This window comes from Copidosoma floridanum, unplaced genomic scaffold (assembly GCF_036245765.1).
Source record: "Copidosoma floridanum isolate Cflo_tuat_1 unplaced genomic scaffold, Cflo_Japanese_pri ptg000017l, whole genome shotgun sequence".
NCBI classification, from domain to species: domain Eukaryota; kingdom Metazoa; phylum Arthropoda; class Insecta; order Hymenoptera; family Encyrtidae; genus Copidosoma; species Copidosoma floridanum.
The window spans coordinates 3,779,417-3,804,333 of record NW_028321894.1 but is presented as its reverse complement, the minus strand read 5'-3'; the positions used below and the strand labels follow the sequence as shown (position 1 = coordinate 3,804,333).

At 36.0% G+C, this 24,917-nt stretch overlaps 1 protein-coding gene across 1 annotated transcript in view; it reads left to right on the top strand.

Moving 5' to 3' along the window:
* LOC106644845 (uncharacterized) overlaps positions 1-24,917 on the top strand; it is a 2,208,360-nt gene that overhangs the window by 1,081,670 nt on the left and 1,101,773 nt on the right. The window lies entirely within an intron of this gene.

The window sequence follows — 24,917 nt, the reverse complement described above, 5'->3', positions numbered from 1 at the left end:
CTCAAATGTGACAAAACCATTTTATCACCATATCACTAAGTTGTTTTAATTTTCCAATTGACAGCTTTCTTCCATTGTTGGGTTTCTGGTCCATTGGTAGCTTCATGGAACGTTACTTGTTCATTTAAGTATATAAAGGTAGAAAAAGTAATGAGAAAACTTTGATAGTCCTTCAAGTAATTGTGTGGTGTAATAATTTTTGTAGAGCGTATACTGGATGTGGGTTAAGGTTAGTTATACTTTGCAGCGTTTTCTTGAGCGTTAATCCTTCTTGGCTGACTTTAACAGCATTGCCAAACCTCTACAACATTGGCAACTTTGATGGATCTGATGGAAGGACTTTTAAGCTTGTTATCTACCTGGCTAAATACATAAACTGCAAAGATAACTCGTTTATTCTTTGGATTCATTGAACCCCTTTTTCTTGCTCTTGTATAAACATATGGCTTTCTTAAACATAATTTTGTCGGCTCACTTGATTCAGACATTTTTCTAAGGGCTGTAAGCAATCATCATCTACTACTCAGTTTCAACTCGATCGAGAAAGACCTAGACCTTATCATTAACGTACACTCAGCTATTCTTCAAGTCATATATGCTATACATTGAAACCAAGCAATGCTAAACACAATTATTAAATTTAAAAAGATTTAAGTTTTATAGTTGGACATAAAGATTAATGTCACTTATACATACCACTTTTTGTTGTTGGCCTGTAACTATATATTCTTTATCTAGAGACTTAATGGTTTTGCCATTAGTGGTAAAATCATCCAGATTTTTTTTGTAGGAGACTTCTTTCATCAATGAGATGATTACGCAGGATATTAAATGCTACTTATCTAACTTTTATAAATGTAACATAAATTTTTCTGGTCATTTCTAAATCTCCAGAGGCTCTTTTTTATGGGAAGGCAACACCTGGCCAGCTCATAGGGTAAAATCACTGCTGGTTTCAAAAAAGGTTGGTACAGTGAGTTAGATGGATTATTAAAATAGATTTTTACATTTAACTTGATTATAAGTAGAATATGTCTAAAATAGTTATAGTAGTTAGAGGTTAATAAATATTACCTAGTTAAATAAATAACCAAGTCGTCTGAGTGAGACTTAACAAGGCGTCTTTACAAAAGACTATTATACTTAGTTAATAGGATGGTAATTACTAAAATATGTGAAAATCCATAAAACTTTTTCCTTATTTCTTATTTCTCACGAGTTTTCAGTAACTAGATTATTTACCCTTACCTAAATATGCTCCAATCCCCATTTCCTTTGGCCCAGCCTTTAGTAAAAGCTGTCTTATCGTTAAGTTAACTGAGGGCCAAACTATTATACGTATAATAAGTATTGGCGGATGTATTAAATAAAACACAGCTGCCATCATTTAAATGTTGGCTACATGTATTATCTAAATTTATATCAGACCTTATGCAGCGTTGAGTACTGCCAGTAGCTAAGATATTACAGTTCTTGCTTTCCACCTAGAATGCTTGGATTCGAGACTTCGTCTTGCTACTTTTTAGTAGGTATATTCTGAAGCTTTTTTCAAACGTTCTGATAAATGTGATAGTTTTTATGGAAAAGGCTGCTAAAGTTTTGTTCTAAACTACGCCATGCTGACAATAATGATAACAAATATCTCAAGAGGGTAATGGGGGGCTTTGATGGAGAATTTACTTATGAATCATTATTAATACAGAATATGAAGTATAGAATGTCTTGGTAAAACTTGTACATCTTACTGTATTTCTACCAAAAGTCATCAAATAAGGACAAACCCTGGCAGTGTTGCTGAAGTAGGTACGTTTTTGTCAGAATATTACAGTAAAAATGAATGTTTAGTATTCAAAATACATTGAATATCACAAATTGGTCAAATCAATAACATATGAATTATTAAATAAATTCAAACATCAAATTATTTCAAATTTTATTCAAAAATCATCATAGAAAAGGAGTTGATGTGATAAGACTATTGATAAAGTAGAAAACTGAAAAAGGATAACTGAATAAATGAGAAATCAAAAAATTGCTCTATTTTATAGTATGAGAATAATAATTATGAGGTACAGTTTTTATATTTGCACAGAAAAATTATTTGAATAAACAATTTGCACAGATATCATAAGCGCACGCTAAAACTTTGCAAACATCACAAAATGAGTTTGTAGTACAATGTAGGTGGGTGTAACGTAGTGATGTGAATCACGCCTGTGGTAAAATTAAAGTAGGACTACCTTGATACTAAGTGCAAGCTTCTTCTACATCCAATAGTTCTATATACAAATTAAGTTGAGCGAAAGCGCGGCAAGGTTAGTTTAAGAAAGTAGATAAGGTTTTGGTGACCACGCTACTAATTACTTCAGATTTACATACTCGAATTTTCAAATATAAAAAATAATGTGTTTCTGCCCTTACGAAAAAGGCTCTTATCAATTATTTAGCTGCTATCCAAGATTTGCTTGTGTATTATTAAGATAGGCGTGTTCTTTAATGTAAGCAGGGTTGGCAACAGTGTGATATCAGCTTCTGGTATTTGCTGATTTTGCAATAGATAACATAAGGCTTTGGAAGTTCTTAGTGGCCAAGACAAGAGAGGACTTGCTTGCAGCCTGGAGGGCTTGATTTCGATCTATTATTTTCTTTTGGGTACCCAAGCGGTGTTTTTTTAAATGATCTTACTACAAGTATATCATATGAGAAGGCTATCGGTATGGTGCGTTTTACCGTGTCATGCAGATTTGCTATTAATAGTAAAGATCAGAAATGCCTCAAAAAAAGGATGTGGGTAAATAACTCTAACAAAGTAGAACTGTCCCGTAAAAAAATTATGATACCAGTTGTATAATATATGTAACAAACTGAGATTTAATTTTCTTTCTCTAACAGTAAGATCATTCTAAGTATCTAAGAAATTAATTTAATTTAATATAAAAATAACTATTTTATGAGAAAAAAAAGTATTGTTACTTTAATAAACTGTTTCTCATTGTAAATTAAAAAATCAAACTAGGTTATGTTCACTTATGAGTATTATTTTATGAATACTTTGATAAAATATATTGCTGCTTTGTTTCTAAAAGTATGTAACAACTTACAGGAATTATTTAAATCTGTGAGCGATGAGATTTGCATAAAGTAATGTTATAAGCGGCCTGTAAAGATGGGCTACTTATAACTAAGATTTTTTTTTTTTTTTTACATACAAAACTATTGTAACGTAAGATGTGTTAATCACGCTATCCCTAACTATCCCGCAATAAAGGATAGTGGGCAGTTGGAATAAATTGTTTGCGAAGTTTCGAGTGTTGCCGTATTAAATAGTAGCGCTCAGCCGAAGGTATAAAGGGGGGCAGAAGAAGGCCCTCGCTCTCTTTTCCCTTTCGGGCCGCGCAAGGTGAAAATCGAACGATGGTCGATCGCTAAAGTAGACCAAATGCAAAAACAAATAAGTATACTGTACGGAATAATGGTACGGATTCAAGTAGGCCCGTCGACGGTGAGACTACCCGGAGGACGAGAGGCCTGAAAGAAAGTGCCCGGTCGGGGACGCTCGACCGAGGTCTGAACCGTTTGGAGTACCAGTGGACGTCGGGTGTACACTCACCATCGAAACCAGCAGGGACCCGAAGAAATGAACTCAAGGACGTGAAAGAGACCAAGAATTACCAACACCACTCATGGCAGATAAGTTTGTTTAAAATTAGTGTTGATAAAAGACAGATAAATATATGGACAAAAGGACATTACGTGTAGCGTTTAACCCTATGTGCAATTCTGCTCTTGTTATAGCGAATATTTTGTAATGAAATAATTATTTAATACATATATAAAAAAAAAAATGTTGTAACGTAAGATGTGTTAATCACGCTATCCCTGACTATCCCGCCATAAAGGATAGTGGGCAGTTGGAATAAATTGATTGCGAAGTTTCGAGTGTTGCCGTATTAAATAGTAGCGCTCAGCCGAAGGTATAAAGGGGGGCAGGAGAAGGCCCTCGCTCTTTTGTCCCTGTTCGGGCGCCATTGTAAAATTTCTTCTATATTAAGTGTAAATCAATAAAAATTTACTATATAAAAATGGATAATTCATAAATCGCCATCAATCCGTACTCATCATGTATGCATTATCTCTCATTTCTGCGGTGTTTGATACGGGGCGAAAATCAAAGATTGTTAACGAACTGGATAATTGGAATATACATATATATATATATATATATATATATATATATACGTATTAAATAATTATTTTATTACAAAATATTCGCTATAACAAGAGCAGAGTTGCACATAGGGTTAAACGCTACACGTAATGTCCTTTTGTCCATATATTTATCTGTCTTTTATCAACACTTATTTTTAACAAACTTATCTGCCATGAGTGGTGTTGGTAATTCTTGGTCTCTTTCACGTCCTTGAGTTCATTTCTTCGGGTCCCTGCTGGTTTCGATGGTGAGTGTACACCCAATGTCCACTGGTACTCCAAACGGTTCAGACCTCGGTCGAGCGTCCCCGACCGGGCACTTTCTTTCAGGCCTCTCGTCCTCCGGGTAGTCTCACCGTCGACGGGCCTATTTGAATCCGTACCATTATTCCGTACCGTATACTTATTTATTTTTGCATTTGGTCTACTTTAGCGATCGACCGTCGTTCGATTTTCACTTTGCGCGGCCTGAAAGGGAAAAGAGAGTGAGGGCCTTCTCCTGCCCCCCTTTATACCTTTGGCTGAGCGCTACTATTTAATACGGCAACACTCGAAACTTCGCAATCAATTTATTCCAACTGCCCACTATCCTTTATTGTGGGATAGTCAGGGATAGCGTGATTAACACATCTTACGTTACACTATTTTATTCCTTATAATTACACATATGCTATCTTCTTACTCCAACGAGATCGCTTCACCGTGGCCCGATGATCCTCTCATTGCCTGAATGTCTCAGAATCCAGTAGTAGCAACAATACTTGGACCACACTCCGTATTAAGGGTTAGGTACTCACGATCAGTTCGGGACTAGTCGTTGGCGAAGGGGTATTCAAGGGGGGCGGGGGGTGGCCTTCTTGGTGCAAAGGCACTCAGGTTGGTTGTGGTGGTTCTGACCCTTTGGGTAGGGTCACTCCATATAAGATTTGGGGGTGTGTGTAAAGGTAATACCAAAGAAGTCCTCCGGAAATTGTATGGCTATGTCTTGGGTAGATTTTCTTAGAAGGAATTTGAGGGAGATGACAACGACGTATCCCTGGAAGAGACACTTGTCGATACGTTAACCTGGAGTCAATTGTCTCTACTCCTGGTTGGGAGGTGAAGACGTTATGAGCACCCAAGATCAAGAAAAGAAGAAGTGAGAGGGGCATGAGTGAGAAATCAAGAGAGAGTCAGAAGTTTTAACGTACAGTAATGTTTATTAAATATGTACGATTTCTCTACCACTGCTTTTGGAACTTTTCTCAGTTGCAAGAGTTGAGTTGCTTAGAATACCCGTATTTGTTTGATCTAGGTAATCCAACTGTTTGTAGTTTTAAAAGCAAAGGTTACGAAATCGTACGTATTTAATAAACATCACTGTACGTAAGAACTTCAGACTCTCTCTTACTTTCTCACTTATTCCCCTCCACTTCTTCTTTTTCCGATCTTGGGTGCTCATAACGTTTTCACCTCTCAACCAGGAGTAGAGACAATTGACTCCAGGTTAACTTATCGACAAGTGTCTCTTCCAGGGATACGTCATTGTCATCTCCCTCAAATTCCTTCTAAGAAAATCTACCCGAGACATAGCCATACAATTTTCGAAGGACTTCTTTGGAGTTACCTGCACACCCCCCGAATCTTAAATGGAGTGACCCTACCCAATGGGTCAGAACTGCCCCAACTAATCCAAGTGCCTTTGCACCAAGAAGGCCGCTTTCCTCGAATACCCCTTCACCAGCTGCTAGTCCTGAACTGATGGAGGGTCCTTAACGTTTAATATAGAGTGTGGTCCAAGTATTGTCCCCACTACTGGATCCTGAGATATCTAGTTAATAAATGGATTTTTGGGCCGCGGTGAAGCGATCCCGTCGTGGTAAGAAGATGGCATATGTGTTATTATAAGGAATGAAATAGTTTTGTATTTAAAAAAAAAAAAAAAAAAAAAAAAAAAAAAAAAAAAAAAAAAAAAAAAAAAAAAATCCCTGGGGACCAGACCATTGCAAGCCTTACAAATAATGGCCTAATCCCTAGACACTCATGATGATCCGGGATACGACGAGGCCAGCACACCAATCACACCCACAGCTTTAAGGGTGAAATTACAATCGCTACTTGGAATCAAAAGAGTGGTCAGACTCTCCAGACAAGGATATCAGTCCTCTGTGACTTCCCCTCTCAGTTATGAGCAGTCCGCCCCCACAGGCCACTTATAACATTATAACATTATTTTATGCAAATCTTACTGCTAACAGATTCAAATAACGCCTGTATGTTGTTCCATACTTGTAGAAACACAGCAGCAATTTATTTAATGTGAAGTTTGCATTAAAATAACACTTACAGGTTAGATTTACCTAGTTTAATTTTTTAATTTACCAGTAAAAGACCATGTCGTACGACAAGTTTTATAAAATGTAGGCTTTATTAAAGAACGAAACAAAACTAGACCTTTCTTAGAATTAAATTTCAAAACTTTTTAAGTCTGACAATGTATAGATACAACTCGTTAACACTTGGTAAAGGCTTCAGAAATCTCTAAAAAAATATTGAACAAATGTGTCAAACTTACCTCATCTCTTATTTGCGTTAAAGAGTAAATTTTATGGTTATTCGTATAAAAAAATTGTATAAAATAATAGTAAAAAAACTAAGCCAATACTAACACGAGCTGAATCCAGCACTCGTTCCACTCCTGCTCATATGGGTAATCGTTTGCAGACTGCCACTTCTTTACACAAAGTGCTGAGAGTTGTGCAAAGCTTCCTTTTCTCTAGTAAGCTTGTAGGAGAGAGTTTTGTTTCTTATATATTGATGAGAGTCCCAACCACACACTCGTATCTGTCAGATATCACGAATAACTGTTACCCTTTATAGATTATTTATGTTTACATATGAATGCTCATACATATATATATATATATACATATATTACGTATAATGTGTGTATGTATTTCATAAGGAATTTTGATAAAAACCGTAAAAGGTGTAATAAAACAAGTAGAAATCAAGTTAGAAATATAGCACATAACTTTAGATAGAGACATCCTCGGCTTAAATTAAATTATTAGCCTATGCATTAATATTTTTATCAGTGGACTATCTACGCATAGCAGAAATAAATACACCGAAATAACAGCAGCAGTAGTATAAGTCATTTTGTTTGTACGTCAAGAGGCATGCTGTACAACCGATATTTATTCAATAATAAAGTTTATTACAAAGATAGGATATATAAATACAAATATAAATGAATACAAGCATGAATGGGAAAAAGTAAGATTTTGAAAACCATCACGTCATGAATCACATTAAAAACTGATTTTACGTATTGAATTTTTTTTACCATATACTTTTTCTACAAATAAAAATATTAATTTTTATAACATTTTTATACAAAATATATTTTATATAGTACTTGTAGGTTTTTATTTTTTTAATATTTTTATTAGTATCACTTTTCTTTTTCCTTCTTTTGTTAATTGGTGTCGAGTTTTGGAGTTTAGAAAGTGGCAGTGGCATATTATCCTGCGAACTAAGTTTTTTAGTTAACAAATTCAGAGGCTGCAATAGCTCACTAAAGGAGCCAACTATTCCCAATGTTGCCTCGGATATCGCCGATTCTTCGACCGGTTACTATGTAAGATTAGTTACAGGTGGTGATGCAGGTGGCAGTGACGGTGATGGTGTCTAATAAGCAGTATGCTGCTCGTCAATTTCCTTCGTCAATAAAGAAGTAGTTCTTCACGGTGAAATTATAGCCAGGCTGTATTGGGTAACATAGACCCAACTATCGACAACGTTGCTGTCAATACCACTGGGTGCTTAAGTCGTAACCATATGAGGTCAATTAATTGTCTTGCTATTCCTTGCTACTTACCGTAAATTAAAGAGGAGGACTTACCTGGAGGACTTAAGAGAAAATTAATCAAATAGGACAACGCAGTGTGTCAAGATGTAACGTAAAATGTTTTTAGTTTAAAGTTTTACATTTATTCTTGACACTTATCAGAACAAAAAACGTCTTATTTAAAATATGTATGCTTAAAATGTATGCAGAATATTTGCTATTACCGTTGCCAAATATCAGAGTAACAAAATCCTGGAGCTTCACCTCTCCATTTTCATCACCACAGAATAAGAATACGAAGTATATGACGTATTTTAAAATCTGTAGAATATAAACGATTACTGTAATTAGGGTTATGATGGAAAGCCCATCTCATACAAAATCTTTTACTTCTATTGCAGGTAGCTTCAAATTTTCTGTTATGGCACCAAGCATATCCTACCAGACTGAAGTAGAAGGCTATCGTGTTTTCTTTAAAACTAAAGCAAATTTATTTATTTTGTTATTAATTTTTTCAATATGAAAAAATATTAAACCCATTAAGAAAGTGCCAAGAATAAGTATAAAAAATTTTAGCCAGACCAGGTGAATCGTTCTCACGGTTAGCAATTACGATGGTTTTAGCTAACCTTTGCTTTAAATAATAGTAAGATTAGAGAAGTTAAACATTACTAAAGATTGATATAAACTGTTACTTAATAGTGTAACTCCATAAAATAACGAAAGCAGCTTAGTGAACGTAAAGTAAAATAAAAATAAATAACTACTCGCCCTCTAGTATTCTAAATTTAAAACGTCTTTCAGAGCTATTTTGCAGTTTGTTGCTATAAGTAACATAAAAACATGTCTACTAAGGTTATCGTCAATTCTAGTAGCCTATGATACATTAGAAGTTGTAATTAAAATACTGTCGGAATTGAGGACTAAGTAGCTCAGTAGTTTTTGAGATTTTTGCAAACATACAAACAAACGCTGTCTCTTTAAATAATAGTATAATTCTTAGTTTCTTGAATACTCGCTCCAATAAAACTATCTTCCTGAAAGACTTGTCATAGTAAAACTATTCTTTACTATTTTTTATACTCGCCTTACTAAAACTATCTTTCTGAAAATTTTTTCGTAGTAAAATTATTTTTTTGGAAAAACTTACGTAGTGGAAATTTTTTTAATATTGTGACCTGACATATTTTACTTTGCCTACAAAAATTATCTTCTCTTAATTAAAAACTTTTTTTCTCATCTTTTATTACGTCTCTCTATTTACTTCTAATACGAACTGCCTTTTATAAATTTTTTTTTTTTTTTATACTTGCACAGCTAAATAAATCTTTTTGAAAAACTTTTTTAGGTAAAAATATTCTTGTACATTTTTGCCAAACACATTTTCCTTCGCCTACTAAGATTATACTTTTGCAATCTAAGTATTTTTTCTTATAGCTCATTGTTTTTTTCTACATATATTAAATATAAACTGCCTTTCATAAATTATTTATATTTTCTTTTATATATGCTTGATTAAAACTATCTTTTAGAAAACTTCCTGAGTGAAAACCGTTTTTTTCTTATCTTTTCTCAAGTACATTGACCATTTAACTATTTATATTCTTAAACTAAAAATCACTTTTCGTTATCGTTATTGATTGCATGTGCTACATATATTAAATTTACAATCCTTTTTTAAATTTCTTGTTTGTTTTTGCAAGCTTAAATAACTCATTTCATTTAAGATCAACCCAACTTTTTACACTTACATCAGCATTTAGGAAGAAAATAATTTGGCTTATTGAGATAAATAGCCACAACAACAAGAAGTAGCAGGTATCATGCCCTACAGTTGCCAGATAAACTAGAGTATCCCATACGATATATACAGCAGCAAAGGTGAGTTATCTGTATTACAAAAATTGCTTTGATCGTCTCTCACTACAATGTATAATGAAAAAATGTTTCTACTTTCTTTCATAGTAACAGTCTTTTGTTGCGTATTCAAACGTTTTTTTTATAGCACTACGGTTTTAAAAAAAATATTGACGAATTACTTAAAAATTTCAGCTACAAAACAAAAATTAAACATCAAGGCCAACAAAACTATTAAAAGAAGATGTAGTTGTACAAGAAAATGGAAAAAAGGTATTTTGTGATGATTTTTTAGATTTTTCGACTTTATTGTATCATGATCTAGAATTAACTATAGATTGAAAAAATTTTTCATAAAGCTGATGCCAAGTTTACTTTAAGATGTCCTTGTCAAAATCAGCAAGAATTCTATTTTACTACCACTAACAGTCTCACCATTTTAAACAGATGGCATATTATGGTAGGTTTGTAATCAAGAGGAAGAAAAGGAAGATAAACTTACTGATGACGATCTTATATAATTAGATAAAAAATCAGATGAGAAAGAATTTAAACCAACAAAACTTGGATGTGTATTTTAATTACAGAATTTAATAGAAGAATTAGAAGTAGGGGACATACCATTACAATCTCCTATGTTATGAAGAGAGTGGATGAAGCTATTCAAGCAACTAATGCCACCTTCCTTTTCATCAACACTACCATTATCACCCTTATCCCTGACAATGCCACCCCCATTATTACTACTAGCCCCAACATTGCCATCGCCATTCAATGAGTATGAACCATTATCACAAACGCTGCAAGTTAAATCAGCCAAATCATCGCAGCAAGAGCAGCAGCACTTGTCACTCTTGTGTACTCAACCACTTCCTAAAAAAATCGTATAAGCGTTCGCTAGAACCTATGAAGAGCAGTGGGCTTATTTAAGTCACAGAAAATTTAGTAATAGTTATTTTGTTAAGTACACTTCCAATGATAGCTAATAAAAATACAAAAGTTACAAAAATGTGAAAAAAATTATAATAGAACACCTGCCCAGTGATCAATTTGTTCTCTTTATTTTGTTACCCCTTAGACTCAAAGTATTGTACAAAAACTCTATGAATATAAAAAATTTGACACTTACCAAACCATTTTCATGTAATGCAGGTTCACTATGTTACATGTATGCAACTATGTATTTAGCTAAGATAATATAAAAGTTGGAGATCTTTGTTAATTCACTGACAAGTAAGTATACATAGCAAATCTTATAGTATGTTTTTAATTTACATATCGTGAACACTCTGACAACAAATTTAATCTTCATTATCAACACTTGAAAACGATACCCGTAATTTCTGATAACTTGAGTTAACATAATTCGCATTTGTTTATAAATAAACTTGCTACATGTTTTTAGGAAGGAATTTAGCTACTACCACAAACAAAAGGAAAGTATATTATGTTAACAAAATATGTGGAAGGAACTGATGTCAACCTTCAGTTTATTAATGTTTTTAAGCTCATTACTTTAGCGCTTGATAACCTATTATAATATTCGAAAGAGCTAAGAATATTGAAAACCGTATTTTGAATAAATATCATTCTACTACAGTTCAAATAAGCTTACTTAAATGGAAAGATGTGTACCCTTGTGATTATACGTCTTTTTAAAAAAAACTTGAGAAACGCTGACTCCCACTAATAGAAAGCTTCCACAGCAGCTTAGTCAAAGCCCATACAAGTTATGATGAATATGAATGTACTACGAATATTAACAATGCTATCAACATATCATTCTTTGGAAGTATTCTAACTTATATTTAAAAACAGATATATTGCTACTATTTAAGACATTTTAAAACTTTTTAAATAATAATCTTAAGGCATATTAATAAAAACTAGCTCATGATTACACAACACCTACCGTAGCATGAGATGCAATCTTTAAACTTATGAAGTTGAATAATATGTTCAAAGTATTTGGGCTATTGTCTTCATCTTTTAATACTATATAGTGGTTTTCACTCTACCCAAACATTTGCTTTCCTGCGCTGCCACATCCTTCTTCATGCGTCCCCACTCTTCCCTACGATTGACCTCACTTCTCTTAAATTCTTTACGTTAATCTGACTGTTAAAGACTTCCCCACGCTTCCCTACCCTTTCCCAAGCTGCCGTGCACTTCCCTCTCCTCATTTTGAAGTAAAATAGCATACTAACCAATGAGTTCTTAAATGACACATGTTTATTTATGTTCCACAACAGTTTAATGTATTTATTCAAAATGTTCATTAAATTAAAAAACTGTACAGTCTAACAATTACTTATTTATTTTCTTGTTACTTCAAATGTCTTCCTAGAGCAACGTTTCTACAAAATTTTCTTACACATGGTTGACAAATATCTTTCGTTAAAGATTTTTTTATGCGTTAAACAGTGCCTTTTTAGGCAATAAACTTTTTCGTAACTGTTGTGTCAGGTGACACACATATAGATTCTTTTTGAATTTGGGCTCCTTTAAGTGTTTCGATGATTTTTTTTTTTTTTATGATATGTAGAGATCATAGAAGTTTAAAGGATCGCCAATGTAGAGTTCAAGAGGTCATCTACAAAAGAGAAAAAAGTGTTTCGTCTCGAGAGCACACCAGGACTTATCAGTAAGGCTGATGGCGTGCTCCCTGCCTTAGATACAAGAGAGGTGTGGGCTTAGACTGACTAAGTCGTGCTTATATAGTAATCGAGCGGGTATTTTGCCACTTAAAGGGAAAGAATTATTAGGGTCTTGGCCACCTAGCGAGTAGAGCCTGAACTGCGAAAGATATGAAAGGCCACAGATAAATTGTTTTTCTAAAAAAGTGACCCATATTTTTTTTGTATGAATTCTTGTGTATTCTCTTACGACAAAGTAATCTTTTAACCCAAACATGCAATACTTACAGTTGAAGTCTCAATGTCTAAAAAGGAATAGCTTTAAATATCTTAAAGCTTTAAGAGATATTGAAATGTCAATAATACTTTTTTAAATACGTTGACTTTTAATACAATGATATAATGACGACGTCGGTATTTATCACGAATATTGCTAGATTTCAAAAATTTTTTGCCAAACACTACTTGTTATTTTTGATTAATCTTCAGAATCGTTTAAAAAAAAAAATAGTCAAACCGATGCCAAGTACTTAAAATATAAAAAAAATTATACTATATATATATATATATATATATATATATATATATATGTATACATTTTTATTGTAGTATTAGACATAAAAATTGTGTTCTACATATGAATTAATACAATTTATAAGATGAATCAATTATTCTTGAGATTTCTCGTTGCAAGTCTGCCGTGTTAAACTTGTTGTAGGTGATGTTCTACGACAGTTATGATTGTAGAATGAATTGTAATTTGAAAATGGTGCTGTAACTGGAGCATAACATAAGGTTGGTAGATATCTTTTATTCCTCATTTGCAGCTTCAATCCGTAGTATTATGTAGTTGGCGTGGACGCTTTGCATTTTACAAAGTATCTTAACAACGTTGATGTTTTACGTGACATTAATGCGGGATCCGTAATGCTTCGTTGACTTTGCTCCTTAACTTAATTAAAATCAAGTGAGAGGAGGTACTGCAGTGTTTCTGTCATGCCTTCATTATATTGTTTTAAATCCTGAGTTAAATTATGTTGTTACACTATGAGACCTATTTTTATTGACGTTTTACATATTTGAAAAGCTTTTTACGAACTGTAAGACATGAGTTTCACTGTAGATTTTTGTTACAACCTCAATTAATGTTAAACAAAATAATGTTAAAGGTCAGCGGTTGGCAATACATATTTCAATCGTGAAATCTTGTGTTGATGGTTTTGCATGTGCATATGATTTGTTTTATGTTTACAAGTTGATTGTAATACTTTTTTTTTGTTATGGCTTAAACATTTGGGTATAAATGGTGATAAATTTTGAACATTGCTGACATTTTAAAATTTAGGAAAAAATTAAGTTTAAAAACCATTTAACTGAAATATAGTTAAATATTTTAGCTACTTAAATTATTCGCTTCTGAAATTATTGAGGCTCGATCTTATTATGAATCTTATGTCTAATTAGTCATATGTTTTAAACTTATGAACTAATGTAAATTTTTAACAGAGTTAACCATGAAGGAACAAATATCAGTTGAGTGTATTGGCAAAGTTTGGCTGTTGATTTTAAAAAACTTGTATAAAAAGAAACTCTTTATGTACGAGTAAAGATTTAGGAGTGTTAAAAGAAAGAAATTTTTTTTTGTCTCATGCGTACTTAAATTGGAGTTAGTCTCGTTGGAACAGTCTTATTCGTAACAGCGCTATACTATATTAGAATGTTTGATAATTATTTATTAGTCCATTTTCTACTTTCAGTGTTAACTTGTTATTATATATTGTCACGTACGATATTATAGCTACATCTAAGTGTGCCCCCTCTTTTTGGGGCCTACTTCAGATGATTGTAGTGGGAGAGAGCAAAAGGGTTAAGCAGACAGGATGCTAAAGGGAGCTCTCTCTGGCTGGAACCGGCAAGGCCAAAGGTCGTATACACGTGACGCGCTCTTCTCTCGTTTTTGCATAAATAAGGACGTTGATACTAGTTCCTCAACTATTTACATTGTGCGCACCCCAAGACCATACAATCCTATGCAACAGTTTTGATGGCAGAAGTGGGATAGTCATCGCGATTAAATAAAAATAAATTTTTTTTTCGGTTTTTGTTGACGGTAAAGTATCGACTCTCGTGATTTTTGGGTAGCACACATAGTGTCGTGCTACAAAGTGAACTAGGAACTGCTACGAGAGGAATTAGTGGAACGAGGAGTTGCTGAAGAACAAAAAAAAGTAGCTTGAATCAAGGACCAAGGCGGAGGATACCCGGGACTACGATGGAAATCAAGCAAACAAGGATGATAAAGATCTTTTTTGGTCACCATTATTCTAGCCGGGAGCATATGGTAAGTACTTGAGATTTATAAATAAACAAATATATTTAACTGTCCCAGGGGTTCTGTTAAAATTTTTTAGTGCGTTATAAATTCATTTTTCTTGCTATATCGGTTTTGCGTTCGGTATCCTCCTCATAGTATTGGCGATGCGTCATTAGGGTAATTTATCGTGAGTCAGAAAGATTTTGGACCGTGAAAATAAATTGGTCAGATTGAAAGTGAGGAAAAAAAAGGTAATACTAATAAATTAGACACACGCTAAATGTTAAAGTAAAGCGGTTTTGTCATCGTGAGATAGGAACGCAAAGAATCGTACAGAAATCTACTTATAAGTGCTTAAGCGCTCTCATACACACAGGAAATAAAGAAATTAAAAAAAAAGAGTAATAAAGAATCTACGATGAAAAACTTCGATGAAGTGGACAGTGATGTAGTTAGTGTTGGGGAGGACAAAATTTCCTCGCATCCGGAAAACGAGTTGGAGTCAGAAATACTGACCGTATTTTTAGAGCACAGCCCCGAAACTTAAATGGAATGAGGAAAAATGGGTAAGAAACAGCGTATGCTACTGTTAAAGTTTAAAAAAAAATAAAACCAGGGGTGATTAGGGAGAAAGTTCCACAAACAACGTCATGCATAATGGACGCGGGTGCAGAATATTCAAACACCGTAAGAAACGATGCCGCAAATACGTCACCCTTAAAGAATGCAGATTATACAGCCAGAAACGGGATGAGCAAAATTTCGAGGGACGTAAGTTCGCACATGAAAGATAGGTTCGACAGTAAGGATACACAGGATACGCTTCAACATGCGTTCAGACGAGGAGAAAAACAAGTGGTGCAGCAAACAGCACAGCAATGTGTGGCACAGTTTTTGGAGAAAGCACTTACACAAAATTGAAGGAAATTAGTATTTTGCCGTAAAAACAATTGGAACTTACCGTCAAGGACGTCGGAAGAATGTATGGGGGACATTAAATGGGAATCCCAAATTTTTCGGGGGCAAGGATGCATGACGCTGGACCCAGCTACGAACCCACAGGCCCAATAAATGAAAGGGTAAGAGGCCAACCGATAGCGCCGTCATTTGACTGGCCATTTCGGGATAGTAACGTGAACGGGGAATACATTTTGCGAGAGCAGCAACATCAAGCGCAGCCAAATCTGACTTACATAAACCCTATCATGAGTCAACAGTGAGCGGAAAACACGTACCCTGTTAGCATGCACTATAGTGCACTGTCCCATGTCAACAGCGCGGAGAGTGGCATCCCTATATTTAATGGTAGTCCAATAAAATTTCCGCTTTCTTAACCGATGGTGAGGACAGAAAATCTAGCAGTTCCGCCGCAATATAAAAAATACTTTATTGGTACATTAGGCGGTAAACTTAGGGGGATGGTGGCAGATCCATTTTGCACCCGGTTATCACTGTTCAATACCGTAGACGCATTTTTACTCGCGCTGTCACGGCGATTCGGGAGCATGGGAGGCATAGATACACAGCTAGCTGAACTTAAAAGCGCCATACAATTGGAACGTGGCCGGGGTAAAACCTATAACACTGGAGGAAGCCATTGAAGCGGCTACAGACATATATAACGAGTTAAGTTTACGTCACGTGGCACCTAATGATTTTAGCACATGTGCAACACGGGAGAGTTGTTTTGGTAAGATGAATCCAAGGGTAGGCATGGTAATCAGCGATGCGCTGGAGGGAAAAAGCGATACGGACAAATGGGATGGCATCGATGATGTTAAGTGGTGCTTATGACAAGCACTCAACTGAGAGGTGGGGAAGCTTCATTCTACGTTGACACAGGAGCTGAAATTTCTATTATAAAGGATGACAGTATTCTTCCAAATGCATTCTTTGACGTGAGGAACCAAGTCAGAATTGTGGGTTTTCTGCATGGAGATCGTAGCACTTTAGGTGTAGTTAAAATACCACTGAATGGCCTTATGTGTAGGTTGTATGTGGTCCCACGCGACTTCCCTATAGATGGGAGAGGAATAATTGTATGTGACATTTTTAAGTAATAACAAGGGCACAATAGCGCGGCAGAGAATGTTTTTGAATTAGGAGGAATGAAAATTAATTTAATCGAGCTAGAGATGCTCGAGATTCTTGCTAGGTCAAGGCAAGTTATATATGCCCGCGTTAGCATAAATAGCAAAAAAATAAAAGTAGGGTGAGTTCGTCTGCAAAGAATATGAGAGAAGAAGTTTTATTCAAAAATTTTATTGCCACAAATAATGGTGGAAAAGTTTATGCTGAGTGTGTAAGCACACTAAATGAAACAATAAGCATACCTGTACCGGAAATAGAGTTATTAGAATACGAAGTGACGTGAGAGGCCGATCCATTTAGGGTCAAAGAGGACGATGCTTAGGGCGTTTATGAGGCAATGATAAGACTTTTTGAGGCAAATGGTCGAGAAAAAAGAAAAATGAGCTAAGTTGAATATGGCGTTACAAATAATCATACAAGTGACGGGAACAATGGTGATTTCAAGAAGACTGACAATTCAGGTAGTTTGTCAGATAAAGCAAAAATAGCAAGAATCGATAAATTAATGCAGCTTATAAATGTTTAAAGCTTCAATGAGGAAGAAAAATTACACGTCTGAAAACTCATAGAGTATAATCTATTTGTATTTGGCCTAGAGGGAGAACCACTAAAAACAACTCATATATTAAAACCCTGCATCATAATTACGATGGACAAGCCCGTGATGGTGAAGCGCTATAGGTACCCACCAGCGCTAAGGGAACAGATGAGCAAAAAGATTGAGAAATTGCTCGAGCAAGGAATCGTCGAGCCTTCAAAATTCGTCGTACAATTCTATCATGTGTATTGAATCCAAGCATGTGGGGCCAGACGGGGAGAAGCGTTAGCGCGTGGTAACTGATTTTAGGCAGCTCAATAAAATTACTGTAGGAAGCTGCCATCCTTTACCAATACAAAGCGATATACTTGAGCATTCAGCATCAGCTTGATACATTACAGTAGTCGATCTAAAACAGGGATTTTTCCAAATAGAAATTCATGAGGATGACACACACGAAACAGAATCTTCTGGGCTGGACGGTCATTATCAGTATAAGAGAATGCCAATGGGGTGTACGGACTCGCCCATTACATTTTCAAGAGCGATGTCACTCGCGTTGGCGGGTCTACAAGGGCATGAAATCAAAGTGTATTTAGATGATATTATGGTGTTTACTACGAACCTTGAAGAGCACGGGAGGCGTTTTGTTGGACTTTTAAAGCAGCTTTCGGAAGCAAACTTAACAATTGAGCCGAAAAAAAGCCAATTTTGGAAACGCGAAGGAAAGTACTTGGACACGTAGTAGGAAACGGACAAATGAAAACAGATCCAAAAAAAATCGAAGCAGCGAAGAAATATCCGAGACCTACGAATATAAAGAAAATCAAACAATTTCTTGGATTTGTCGGATATTATAGACGATTTATCCAGAATTATGCAGAAATTTCTCAGCTGCTCTCCAAACTCTTGAGAAAAGAAAGAGAGTTTAAATGGGAAGAGCAGCAGGAGCAAGCTTTTAAAACATTAGTTGACGCATTATGTGGTGAGCCGGTACTTATTGCACCTAATCTAGACAAGCCTTTTATAGTTACAACAGATGCGTCAGACTACGCAATAGGAGAAATATTAGGCCAAGGCAAATTGGGAAAAAATAGACCATGTGAATATGCTTCACGATGCCTTCGAGGGAGCGAATTGCGCTACTTAACGTATGATAAGGAACTGTTGGCTATAGTGTTTGCAAAAGAACAGCTTCGGCCGTACTTATTTGGGCGCAAATTTACAGTGGTCACGAATCATGAGCCATTAAGACATTATCATACGTCAAAGAAGCCTGACATAAGATTTAATAGGCTAAAAGTGGAGCTACGAGACTACGAGTTTGACGTAGTATATCGGCCAGGCATTTCAAACAAAGCCCCTGACGCACTCTCTCGAAATCCAGTAATAGAAGAGGGAGAAATAAACACTGAGCGGCCACACCAAAAACTGTATCAGCTGGCAGACAAACAGGAGAAAAAAGGACGAGCTGATAGGGATGGGCCTCCAGCGCGCATTTTTAAAATATGAGCGACCCGTAAACAGCGTTTTCAGGGAAATACTGAGAAAGGGAAAATTATTGACCCTTATTAAAAGGATTCGAATAATAAAGTATAGAGAAAACAACCAAATTTTGATGGATGGAAAGTAAATAAAATAGATGGTCAAGCTGATGGTGAGGGAGATTCCGAATCTAAAGAAAAAGTAGGACTAAACGAAAAGTTAAGCAGGAGAAAAAGAAAACAGTGAGAAAAAGCGGTCACCCAAGAAAAAATATTAAAGTTAGCAATTTAAAAACAGAAACAGATGCGGAACGCAACGAGATTCCGTCAAAAGTCAATATTGTTGCAAAATGCGAAACACCAGTAAAAATATCTAGCGAATCAGAAAATCACAGTAAGGGACTCGATGATTGGGGCTGGCAGCTGATACAAGCAAGCTTGGTGGCCGAAAAGGCGAGAAGAGTGAAAGGCACCCGAAAGTTAACGGAAGCAAAGGAGGTAGCTGGAAGCATCGAAACATTTGGAAAAGGTGTTTTTGAAGGCAGAGGTGTTGAAGCATTGGAGAGAGCCCATCAAGCACGAGAAAGATTGAAGGAAGAAAAGAGTGAAGAAGAGACACCACAGTACGAGCATACAGCAAATGAGCCGCTCACTGACGGTACTTATGAATGTAATAAAAGAAAGGAAAAAAAAACAATTATACGAGGGACAGAATAAAAATATGCTCGATATGGAAGTAGAAGGCACAGTTTCAGATACATCAGATGATGAAGTTGAAAAAATGACGAGACCAATTGTTACGGCAGGGGATGATCCTATTTTTTAAGGAATGACGGACGGAAGATTAGGTTATATTATGGAAGAACCGGGGCTTCAAAGAGGAGTAAAAACAACGAGTACCCCAGCACCAGTACTAATCGAGGAGAGAAAATTGAAAATTGCGCAAGAGACAACTGGATACATTAAACAGACAAGAGCCAAATTTTTTGATTACACTGACAATAATGAGCCCTTCGAAGGAAACAATGATAGTTATTTGTGATACGCCACAAACGTCAAATAGTACAACGGCACAAAACACAGAAGAAGAAGAATGTAGGTCAGTGAAGCTCTCAGTGAGGGCAGAAGCGAATTTCGCTCCAACAACAGAGGCAGACAAGAAACCGGATATACACGATTTGTTAGAGGGAAGATCAGACGAACTACGGGCGCAAGTTATGATCGACGTAAGAAGGTGAGATGTAGAGGGAAGGCCAGGAATGAGGATTGACGTATGGGAGCCCAACGAAAAAATACTTAGGGAAAAAGCGCCACCAGTGGAAAGGGAAAAAACAAATTCAACGTTGCGTAAAATTGATAAGCGAGCCTAGTTCGAAGAACCAGGGGATAAAACAGTAATCAAACTCAACTTACCGTTAGACACAATGGCGCTGACAGATATGTGGCTGGCATATCTTAACTATAATACACGAAGAAAAACAAATAAATGCATTTAACTTCATAAAATACTTTTTAAAGTGCCAGGACTACCGCACGACTGGCCGGGAAATCACCTATTTTATAGCCTTATATTTTCATTTAATCTTAATCTCTTGACTGACGAGCTGGGAATGATATTAAAAAATTCAGAATACCTACAAAAGTGTAGAGAGTCAGAAGAAACAGAAAATATACTAACGTCGCGTACAGAATATGGAAATGGGGAATGTATATACATATTTTCGCAAGAATTCAAAAAGAGCGTGTGTGTACACCTTAAGTAAAATCGGGAAAATCATACTTATGCGCACTATATTGCAACGGAAAAAGAAGGAGTCGGCCACATGCATCTGGGAGATAACGGTGAGAATGCCCATTACGTGCGCCTAGTACAAAACTCCATTACCGAGTCAAAAAATGATTCACATAACGATGACGGTAGTATGTTTGAAAGGTGGGAAGAACACCCAAGTGAGCCAGAAAGAGATGGAGAAACAAACCAAAGTAAGTGGGAAAGGGATAACGAGAGTCAATCAGGAATAGAGCAAAACTCCTATGATGGAGAGACGAACACGAATAAGCGTGTAGAAGAAGGGGAAGGAGACAGCCATCTTACTGTGATGACGAAAGCTCTGAAAATACGATGGAAGAAGAGGTAGGGCAGGTTAATAAATTGAATAAAGCATTAAGTAGAACAGAGAGCAAGAACACCTACTAGCTTTAAGACATCATCTTATGGCCATACGTCGAACGAATATTATAATGAGCTGGTAACGACACTGACGGAGATGAGAACCATCGCCACAATGAATCAAGTGCAAGCAAAATATCGCTCAAAGTATTACTGCGACCACAAATTGAATACGAGATACTACCTCGAGGGAGAAATGGTTTATGTGTTAAAAGAGCCGTCGAAAGGGAAAGTCGACGCCCAATATGAAGGCCCTTACAAAATAACTGACATCGATTATGCGAAAAAGAATGTTAAACTTCAGAGGAAAGACGAGGTAAGAATATTCCACGGATAAAATAAAAAAGCTTGCGTAGTAAAAGCCCCGATAGAAAATGCGAATACAGAAAAAAATACGGAAGTACAAAATTAAACCACTAGCTTCGCTTAAATTTTCGCGGCCCTGGACGCACCACGAAAATACAATGAAAAATGGAGAACGAGAGAATATTGACTACGATTTTTTTAATTGCCTAAGCAAACACAAGTGTGGCATATGGCGCTATTTTATATAATTATAAATAACAAAAAAAATAAATAAATAAAGAAAAAAGAAAGTAAATAAAGAAATAAAAGAAGAAAATGATTTTTTAGATATTTAGGTAACTATAACAATACTTGGCCACCCAAAAATTGGTCCCCAAAACTGGCCACAATTACAATTTTACGCTTTGCACGAATTTTTGCAGCTGTAAAAAATGTTTTTATTAATCTTCACGCTAAAAAATTGTATAAATTTTATTTTTCATTGTTATCTTGATGATACTGTAATCACGAAATTAGAAAAAAAAAGGTGTATTTCTGGAGAGTGATTTTGGTTGACTGGCCAGTTATTAGGACTTGAAGTTTCGGCTACAGGGACAAGTTTTTCTACATCGGCCCAAAATTGGGACATTTCATTATGTTCAATAATAAATGAAAGCTTTTTTTTCTGTGTATGCAAAAAAAAGTTATTTTTGGTACAGCTTAAAATAGTTTTATAACTACAAAAAAGTACCTATAAGGACTTAAAATGTTACTTTTTCTATGTTTATGAAGTATTTCCGAAATTGGTCTACTAAGATGGCCAACGTTTGGTACATTGTCTTAAGTCTGAAATTTGTAAACCTAAAAAAAAAAAAATCTTATATATATATATATATATATACAGGAAGACGTGGGGGCATGCAGACAGGTAAAACAATGCTCGCGAATTGTTTATTTTACTACAATTATATTTTATTTTTACCTGTGTGAATACAAGCAATATTTTTATTATTGGGGGTTTTTTTTTCTTTCCTTCTCTGTTTTTCGTGGGTTATGCCTTAAGTGCGCTTCCTCCTGCGTCCTCGTCCTCGTCCCCAAAGAAGACGATTAACAGCCAAGTCCCGGGACCCATCCACCAGCGAGGATACATTCAGACTGGGTGGTGCGGGCCGATTGCTGGAAGCACAGTTACAGCTTGTGCAAACCACGGGTGGATTGTGCGTTGCGATGGTAAACAGTCCGTTGTTCCAAATAAATGAATCAAACGTTGATGCAAATGAATGAAGATACTTGAAATTATGCCTCACCAGGACAACCTTAAATTTAGTGAAGGGTGTAGTTCTGAGAGGGGAGAACTACACTTCCACTTGAAAGATCTTGCGAGAATAACTCTGTAATCCCTGGTGGTTATTAAGAACTTTATAAATGCGCCTCTTTTTAATTTGACTCATGAGTCTTTCAAGAATTGAAGGACTTTTAGCGATCAAGCATAAACCGTCGTACGGGCTTTAGAGAGCCTTAAAATGCCTGTCCAACACTGAAAAGTGTGGCTAATCAACCTCTTATCTGGGCGTTTAGACATCATTTCGCAAAAGACTTGGGAACTGAACAGGAGTGCAGCTGACCGTTTAACCATAGCACGTTCCAGTGTTAGCTCTACTGAGTTAAATACTTATGACCCTTTCCCTGTTCCAAATACCAACCAAGGTGCTCCAATTACCTGCCCTATACACAAGGTGCATTAGGCTCAACAATTCAAAAGCTTTAACCCCCTTTCCCACTTGTTCCCTTGGCAACGGTGAACATCCAATGTGGAAATGCCAACAGTTGAAGAACTTAACACCTTTCGAAAGAAAAAATTAAGTCCACCGTCTCAGCCTATATTTTAACTGCTGGGAAAACCCTCAGTTTAATGCCTAAAAATAAATTGTTCAACGTTCAATCTGTAAGAAGCCTCACCATACTCTATCCCATTTAGAGATTCATGGTCAATACAACTGATTAGAATCTTGTTTTCCATCCCCTAAAAGTTCTGATTTTGTGTTGAATATAAAGCCTTACCACGCTTTCTCCTCTTTTTCGATCTCATCAGTGATTCTTGCCACATCTCAGATCAAGATACTTAGGTTGTTGAGCACCTTACTCAAGGCTAAAGCTTTATTGGACCAAGGATCTAAAAGCTTCTTCGTTACCAAGTCCATAGTACAGTTGTTGAAATGACTAAAAATACCCATTTAAATTACACTTAAAGACATTGGAGGTTATCATTAGGGAGTCACTTGGTCAATAGTGACGTTTCAGCTAAGTTCGTTGAGGTCCCTACAATCTTTTTTTGAAATGAGCACCCTGTAGATGCTACCTTTGGGATTGACGTTTACGACAAATCTCCTCAGATCAGGGTTGAGGAGGTGTCGTTACACAAATCTTATCGCTCAAAACACAACCCTGAGATGGATTGTGTTTTCACTTTTATCTGAAGGCTTACCAAGGCAGGTGGTCAACCTAGGTCCTGAAGCCCTACACGTCCTAAATTCGGATTACTGTGAATAACAGTATTAAATAAAGCATAACCGTGACAGAGATGCTTGCTACATGGTAAAGTTACCCCTCAAGGAGGGCATACCCCCCGGGTCAAAAAACACGACAAACGGCTCTTGCAACACGGACAATCTTACATACGACCTGAGCATAAAATTTCTGCCTTAGTAATCAGTATCGCAAATTCTTTGCATACTTTAAAACTCAAGGCCACATGTCGAAAGTGCCCCCAGCACTGGTCAATAATCTATTAACCTCGAATTCACTTTATTATATCGTCGTAACTGGTCCGATCCATAAAAAAAAAAGTAAGAGTCAGATTCAATGAATCCCAAAAAATGTAAAGCCATTCCCTTAATAATTATCTGCATCCCGGTGCTTCCCTTCAAGCTGAGCTGTCACTCGTACTGCTCAATTTGCGTGGACCCCACTATGCTCTTACAGCGGACATCTTGAGAATGTTCAGGCAAATAAGGATACAGCCAGCTTGTTAGGAATATCAAAGAATACTATGGGCACCCTCTCCAGACATCCCTCTCATTGATAATCGTTTAACTATTGTGACTTACAATACGAGCTGCACCCCCTACTTAGAAACCTACACCCTCAGGCAACTAGCTATCGATAAACATTATAAGTTTTCCCAGGAAGCTCAAATCCTAGAGGAAGGAGCCTACGTTGATGATATGCTCTTTGGGAATGACACTTTCGTCAGAGCTTTGCACAAAAGGAACGAGCTCACATCTATCTAAGCAGCCACTGGAATGTCGTTAGTCAAGTTTTCTGCAAGTCATTCTGACCTTATACCCTAAGATGAATTTCAAGGGCTAAACGGTAACTTAAAGGAGTTGGTAAAGATTAGATAGTTAAGACGTTGGGACTTCAATGAAACCCTTAGAAAGATAAGCTGATATTCCAAGTTAACCAGTCCAAGGATCTTAAAGGGAACACCAGCAAACGTAT